Below are 7,782 nucleotides of genomic sequence, written 5' to 3'. Positions count from 1 at the left end.
AGAGGACGCGGGGGACGGGGCCCTTCATGTTCGCCCACCTCTGCTGGGCTGTCCCCGTCGCTCCTCCTGCTGAGGTCCCGGGCTCCTCTGGTCTGTTGCGAGGATTTCCTTTGGCACATCTTCTAGGGCAGGCGGCCGGCGCAACCCCCCCTCGCTTCCCCTGCACCGTGAGGCTGACAGCGCCTTGCTCTCTGCACCTGAACAAAGGAGGACCCCTCCTGGAAGTGCACCCCCGGGAGGGGATGCGGCACCTCGGGGAAGACCCGGCAGGCTGGTGACCCCGGCATCTCCCTGACCCATGAGGAAGTGATTTGGAGACGGAAGCTCCCACATCCAAACGCGTGCGGGCGACCCACGTGGTCCTGGGAGCGGGGATGGGGCGGGGACACTGCAGAGCGCGGCGCTCTCAGCCAGGCTGAGCCCAGATGGGCGGGCTGGGTGGGGAGGCCGGAGCGGACCCGGTGAGGGGGGCCCTTCCTCCCCAGCTGGCTCGGGGGAAGCTCCACGTCACTTGTCCTCTCCCACCCACCGTCCTGTCTCCGCCCCCTTTTCTCTGTCCCCACGTTTCCTTACATTGTATTAAAAAACAAGTCAATGCCTCATAAAAGCCACTGTGTTTGCCAGTAATAGAGCACAGCCAAGTAACCTTGACCTCAGCTGTTGGGTGAAACAGACCCTCCCACTGTAGAACGCCCCACAGGACTGGCCCTGCGAGCCTCTGCTCTGTCCCGGAACAAGCGAGGCCTCCCTAGCAGCTGCTTCCACACACGGTGGATCCTCCTTGGTTCCTGCCTCACTCAGGAATTGCGCTGGCTGCACACACCACCGAAACACCACCAGCAACAACAAAAGTGGCTTTGGTAAGTCAGGCGTTCACATGTCTCTCATGAGACAAGAGTTGCAGGTGGCCAGCCAGGGCGGTCTGGGTCTCCACAGTCATCGGAGACCCAGGCATCTCTGTCCTTCTTCTGCAGCTCCTTGCACATGGCTTTCTGTCTCAAGGTCGCCTCATGGTTCAAGCTGTTGCCAGAGCCCCAGCCATCACGCCTCTGTTCAGGAAGCAGAAAAAAAGCAACGCGAAGGACAGGGGGTGCTTTTCCCAGGCGAGTCAGCTACTTTCAAGGAGCCCGCCCAAAGCTCTGTCCAGCACTTTTACTCACATCTCCTTTGCCAGACCTTCGTTATTTGGCTGTACACAGCTGCAAGGAATATCAGGAAATGGGGTCCAGAGGGGATATCTGGCTCGGCCAGGATGGTGAAGGCCCAGAAACTTGGGATGGGGGAGCCCTGTGGGGCAAGTCTGCCCCCCAACCCAGCAGAGAGCGAGGACAGGGGCCAGGATGAGCCCCACAGAGTTCCGGCCAAGGACACAGACCAGTGCTAACTCCTCCCTGCGGGACTTGGGCGGGACTCATGCCCCCTCCCTGGCTGTCCCAAGGCCCCGCCTCCACAGCTCCGAGACCCCAGCAGGGTCTTCAGGGACCAGCAGGACCCACGGATGGGGGCAAACTTCTGATCTCGCACCGTCTCTGTCACGGTGCCTGGGGCGAGGTCCAGCCATCCCTCTGCAGTCCACTGACTCAGGACACAGCTCAGCCTTGGGTCGCGTTGTCCAGCCCTTGTGATGGTCCAAGCTTGGGCCTGGACGCCTGGACCAGAGGCAGATCTGTCTGGAGCGGCCCTTCAGTGGGGCTCCTTCTCAGCCCCTGCTCATGGCCTGCTCCCTGACCCAGTGGTCCCCCAGGACGGCCATGCAGATCCCACCCACGCATGCCCTGCCCCGCTCTGGCCCAGCCCAGACGCCAGCCCTCGGGGTCTCTGTGTCGGGCACCATGTTTCCAAGCTCCTCGAGAGCCCCTGGGAGCCCCTGCCTAGGCCTGGGGTCAGCAGGCAGCACCCTAGCCCTGGAGGGCCCAGGAGAGGGGCCGGTCAGGAGGTCCTACCCCCTCCCCGGCAGGTCAGCAGGAGGCGGGAGGAGAGGCCTGGAGAGGAGTCGCGCTTTGCCTGAGCCCCTCGCCCCAGGCCGAGGAGAAGGCCCCATGTCATCCCGCGGTACCGAAGAGGAAACTGAGGCACAGAGCAGAGAGGTGAGCTGCTCCAGCCACGTAGCTGGACGGCCTCCCGCCGTGGCCACCAGCTCGGCATCCCTTCCCCGCCCTGAGAAGCATGGGGTAAGGCAAGTCCAGCTCTCGGGACTGGCGGTGACCAGGCCTGGGAGCGCCGGCTGCAGGACAGGGTTGCACGGCTGCAGGCAGATCCCAGCCTCTATCAGCAGCTCCAGGGGGCCGGCCGAGCTCTCCGGGACCTGCTGGTCAGAGCTCTCCAGGGACGAGGGCCCCGCCCTGCCCTCCCGCGGAGGGGCAGCCTTGGTGCCAGTGAGGGCGGGCGTCTAGCTGCCCCCACCCCGCCCTCCGCGGACAGCAGGCAGAAGGCCGGCGGCCGCGCTCTCCCGAAGGCGCTCCCGTCCGCCAGTTTCGCGGAGTCCGCTTGGCCGCCCACCTTCCCCGGCGCCCAAGGCCCGCCGGCCCCTCCCGCAGCGGGTGGTGGCTGCGCCAGTGACCTTGTGGTAACCCGAGTGCCATCCGTCAGCGGCCGGCCGCCAGGCTCCGGAACGCTGCGGCAGCTCATCTGAATTCAAATTACCCTGGGAGACGCGCGCCGTGCCAGCCATAACTCAGTGCCGCTGGAGAAGCGCGGCCGCTGCAGATTGGACATTACCATACATTCCTGGGGCGTCGGACAGGGCTGCTAATGAAAATATCAATCAAAAACTCAGCTGACTTAATGGTCAATTTAAATTAATTAATTGGGGAGGAGAAAAAAGTCGAGGGGGCAGCGCTGACGGGCTCCGTCTCCGGTGGCCGCTGAGAAGCTTGGTGCCCGACTGGTACAGCCCCCGGCCCGGCAGACGGGGCATCCCCTCCCAGGGACCCCAGGACACCCGAGGACCCAGGGAAGGGGTGTGAGGCCCGGCCTCCCTGCCTCGGCAGCTCCCGGTCAGCTGCGGGCAGCCTGTCGGACTGTCCGGATCCCTGTCTGCAGGGATAGCCAGCCACCTCCTGCCGGGTCCCCCCCTGGTCACCAAGGAGCAGAGAAACCCCTTTGCCCGCGGGACGGGGAGCGGCTGGCGGGGCGAGGGCGGGTGAGCCACCGTCCGCTCGGGTCTATGCCTGGACGTCCGCCCACCCCCTCAGGCCTCATCTCCTTGTCCGTGAAAGGGGGTGGCGGCAACCCCCGCCCAGGGTGCTGCAGGCCGGGGCGCCCCAAGGCCCCTCGGGAGGGCCAGTGAATTGTCTTCCACATACAGAGAGAGAGGGCAGGTCCCCAGAGCGCAGCCCCGCTACAGCCAGGCAGCTGGAGTGTGAGCTGTACAGTGTCCCTCTCAGCCGTGCGGCACTGGGAAAAGCTTCCAAGGCCCCAGGCGACAGGGGAGCAGGGCTCCAGGGACACACGGGGACCCGCCACTCAGTGAGGGAATGGAGCTCGAGAGCAGACGCCACAGCCCAGGGGCACTGGCAAACCGTTCAGCTGCCAGAGCGGGGTCTGGGGGAATCAGGATTCCGGGCAGGACCCTCAGGGAGATGCCCACCGCAGGCCCCCGCAGACGGGACTTTTTACATCCTCAGAAGCAATAACAGAGCCCTCCAAAAAGGAGGGAGGCGACAGAGCCAGGCTGGCCTGGCCCCCCGGCCCCGCTGCAGGGCACCGGCCGTCTGCGGACCTCTCCAAGGGAAGGCTGGCCCCGGGGCTGGGTCCCAGATGCCAGGCGGAACATTCCTTGCCATGGACTCTCACCCAGCACCTTTTCTGCAGGAACTGCTCGGGGACATCGCCCACGGCTGAGAGGAACCCGCCATCCAGGGTCTCAGCGCGTGCGGTCAGGGCCGGGGGAGCCCGAGGCGACGTGGGGATTGGAGAGGAGGTGGGAGGCTGGCGGGGGGCGGGGGGGCAGTGAGGAGGGGTCAGGACCCTCGGAGGCAGCCAGGAGGCTGTCAGTGCCAAGTTCAAGTGATTTCACGGGGCGGGGGGGGGCAAGTCAGGGTGAGACGTGATGGGGAGGGCTGGGTGGGCATCTCGGGCTGGGGACTGGGGACCGGTGGGGGCTATCCCTGGGCTTCGGGTTCTGGTGGTGTTTGCAGTCAGCACTGGGGCACCACCAGCGTTCTGGGGAGACCTGGACAGTCACCCCCACCCAGCCCACCTTCAAGGGGAGGGCCCGCTGCCTCTCCCGGGCCTGGTGTAGGAGGGGGGCCTCATGTCCCCCAGCCACTTCTGCCCGTGCACTGTTAGGCCCCGAGCCCCCAAGGGTCCCCCCGACCCAGCTGTTACCTCTCGCGCCCCCAGGCCTCCTGGTCAGTGCCCGGCCGGGAAGCCCAGCCACCCAGGTCCCCGTGGGTCAAGTACCAGGGACGAAGGGCCCACCTGGCCCAGCAGGTGGAGGGGACACAAGCCCCACCTCTGACCCCAGGGCACTGCCGAGGCCACGGCAGCTGCTCAGCAGGTGCCACTGCTGCTGACTAATCCCCCCACTGGCGACAGCTGGTGCAGTTGAAATGTCTGCAGACGCACGTTTCCCAGGAGAGGTACGTGCCGACATCACTCCTCCAACAACTGCAGGATCGATGGTACCAGGGGCCCCAGACCGAGGGACCCTGGGGGGCCCACCCCGCCCTCCGCCCCTCCCACCCCCCCCACCGGGCCTGGGTCCCATAGGCTACTTGCCCTCCCATCACCTGTGCCAAACTCACTGGCCAGAGAGAGCCAGGGTCTAGGCTGGGCCCAGCAGCCAAGGGCTGCAGCCAGCCGAGGCCGGGACGTGGAGAGAGGGGGTGACGGAGAGAGCCCAGAAGAAGGGGGTCCCAGGCCCTCACCTTTGGGCGCTGGTCCCTCCCAGGCCCTCCACTCAGTGGGGTGGCTGCTCCCAAGGTCACGCAGCAGGTTGGTGGGAGCCTGGGGCTCGAACCTCAATTCCCCCGGGCTCCCCCTGGCAACCCACCCACCGTGGAGTGGCCCCTGGGGGATTCGGCTGTGTGAGCTCTGTGGCCTTAGGCGAGTCCCGCACCCTCTCTGGGCTCAGAGCCCCATCTGTAAATTGCAGTGTCCAGGGACCAGCGCTGGGTTCAGTAAGCCCTGGGGCCACGCTCACAGCCACTGGGGCCACACCCACAGCCACCGGGGCCACACCCACAGCTCGCCTGCCCCATCCGACCCTGGGCTCCTGCGCTCCTGACACGCCTCCTGGATGGCTGGCCTCCCTGGGGAGGGGGCATCTCATCTTGTCCACACTCCCCAGGGTGGCCAGCGCTCTTTGGGGAACGGCATTGATCCCCTTCCTGGACTCAGCCCTCTCTGGGAAGTAGAAGGAGCCACCTGAAGCCCTGAGGACACTGAAGTGGGGGGACTCACTGGGGGACACCATCGCCACCACACCCGGGGCCCCAGGGTCTGCGCCACCTCCACTCCCACCCCAGGTTCCAGACCGCCCTCCACCCACCCACCCCCGCAGGTTTGCCCACACGCCGGGCAGGCTGAGGTCTCAGCCACTGCCGGGGCAATCTTTGCTGCCACCCAGCGGCCGCTAGGGGCAGTGCAGGTGGCGCCGCCGGCCACCGCAGGACCACCCAGCCCCACGGTGAGTGACCTGGGGCCTCCAGGAGCTGGCCAGTGGAAGTAGAGCCCCTCTTTGGGCCTGGACCATGCACCCCAGAGGCCCAGCCAGAGGGCAGCTGGGGACCAAGGGGGTGGGGCTGCGTTCTGGGCAGAGCAGCCACTGCCTCGGTCTAGGGCCACCTGGCCCCGCCCGCTGTGGGGAAGTTAGCATCCATCCTCCAGTTCCTGCACGAGCGCCCCGGTCGCCCCGTGAGGCCAGGACCCCTAGCCCCACACGCTGAGAGCGTCCGGCGTCTGGACCCTCAGGCTTCCAGCTGAGAAACAGGCCTCGGTCCAAGCCCCCCGCCCAGCTTGCGCAGCCGCTCCCCTCGGGCCCTCGGCCCCAGCCCACACCCTCAGGAGGATGGGGAGGGAGGCGCCCCCGCCGGCCCCGGCCCGTGATCCCAGCGGCTCTGGGCGCACCCGCATCCCAGTGTGAGCAGCCGGGACATCTGCGGCAGGCCGTCTGCGCCAGAGCCCTGGCTGGGGGGGGCCTGTATGGCTGCAGAGCCCCGGGGCAGCCCCGCCCCTCCCTGCCCTGGTCCGGGGTCTCTGAGCCGTGGAGAACCACCCGGGCCCGGCACAGAGCGGACCCTCGGCAGATGGGAGCCCAACGCCCAGGGCAGCCCTGCCCACACCCGGCTTTCATGGAGGGCAAGTGTCTCAGGCCCAAGCCAGCCCCCCGGGAAGGGGGAGCCAGCCCTGAGTCCCTGGTAGTCCCAGGGCTGCCGTGGCTGTCCTCACCACACAGACCCACCTGGGCCACCCAAGGCAGCTCTGAGATCAGGCCCCCCCCCTCAAAGGCCAAAACCACGACAGAGGGGCAAAAACCGCGGCCGCTCAACACCCTGCCCCGCTCAGTCCGCCTCGCCCTCACGCCCCGGGTCCATTCAGACAGAGGAGGTACCATGCTGGGAGGGGAAGCCAGGCCCTGGGCCTGAGTGAGGACCCCCTGCGCCCTGTGTCCCCAGCACCCCTGAAGGAGGAGGCCTTGGTATCTGTTAACGGACAGGGTGTCCTGCCGCCCGCCCGCCAGGGCTGGTGGAGGTCTGTGCCACGACAGAGGACCCACGCCTCACGTACAAGGGCATCAGCCACCCCTGCCAGCCGCCCTGAGCCGAGCTGCACCCACGAGGCGGCCGTGCTCCCAGGAAGCCAGGAGAATGGGCGTCAATCCCCAGTGGACGGATGCTACGCTGGGGCCCAAAGAACTGGGGCTCCCGGGGGCCGGGCCCTGGACCTCCCTACCCTGGTCCAGCACCCTGTGTCCTTCTGTCGACGGCGAGCACAACCAGGCTAGCGGCGGCCACGCATCCAGCCAGGCGTCGGTGGCGGGGCTGGGAGACTGGGAGAACTGGGCACCGACGGCGGGGTCCGCAGATTCCATAAAGCACCAGAGGCAGCGTTTCCCCCTTGTGGGCCAGACGGCCTCTGCGGTCCCTGCTCACCTCTGCCGCCCGACGCGCCTCACTTCGGAAACAGCCAGGCCCGAGGGCTGCCAGGCGCTGAGCCTTGATCTCGTGGGGACACTCAGCCCAGGACCCGTCCCCCGCCTCCCGGGGCCTCTTCCTCTCCTGCACGAAGGGCCCTGATGTGGGATTCCATTTCCGTGAAATGTCCAGAATGGGTAAATCCACAGAGGCAGAGCAGGTTGGTGGGGTGGCGGCCAAGGGCAGGGCGTTTCTTTGCGGCCACGGCGTGAAACGCCTCGGAACTGGAGGGACGTGGTGGCTGCACACCCCTGTCAATGTCGTAACTGCCACTTTAAGATGGTTAATTTTATGTCATGTGAATTGCACCTCAAAGCAAGTTTCAAAAAGACAATTAGACTGGAAGGATACAGAGACGATCAGCATGGTCCCTGCGCAAGGATGACCCGCAAATTCGCGAAGCGTTCCATATTTAAAAGAAAAAAGACAATGCGATAACTTGGATGTATAGTAATATATGAAATTAATACCTAAATCAATAAATCTCATACACTAACAGTAAAAAGATGCTTGCAGTTAATTGTGTAAGACTTTAAAATAATAACACCGGAGAGGGAAGGCTTTGGTCCTGGGGCCGCTGCATCTGCCTGGCCCCAGCCCCCCTCTAGCCCCCTCACCTGTGCCCGCCCGGGCTCCCCACAGC

General features: G+C 65.9%; 1 pseudogene; it reads left to right on the top strand.

Annotated features, from left to right (window-relative positions):
- Positions 1 to 7,459: 7,459 nt before the first annotated feature.
- Positions 7,460 to 7,555, top strand: LOC113619324 (uncharacterized; annotated as a pseudogene).
- The last annotated feature ends 227 nt before the right edge of the window (positions 7,556 to 7,782 follow it).

This window comes from Aethalodelphis obliquidens, unplaced genomic scaffold (assembly GCF_003676395.1).
Source record: "Aethalodelphis obliquidens isolate GAN/ISIS:26980383/991018 unplaced genomic scaffold, ASM367639v1 scaffold6, whole genome shotgun sequence".
Classification (NCBI taxonomy): Eukaryota; Metazoa; Chordata; class Mammalia; order Artiodactyla; family Delphinidae; genus Aethalodelphis; species Aethalodelphis obliquidens.
Note: the sequence above shows the minus strand (reverse complement) of the source record. Positions and strands in the feature narration are given on the sequence as shown.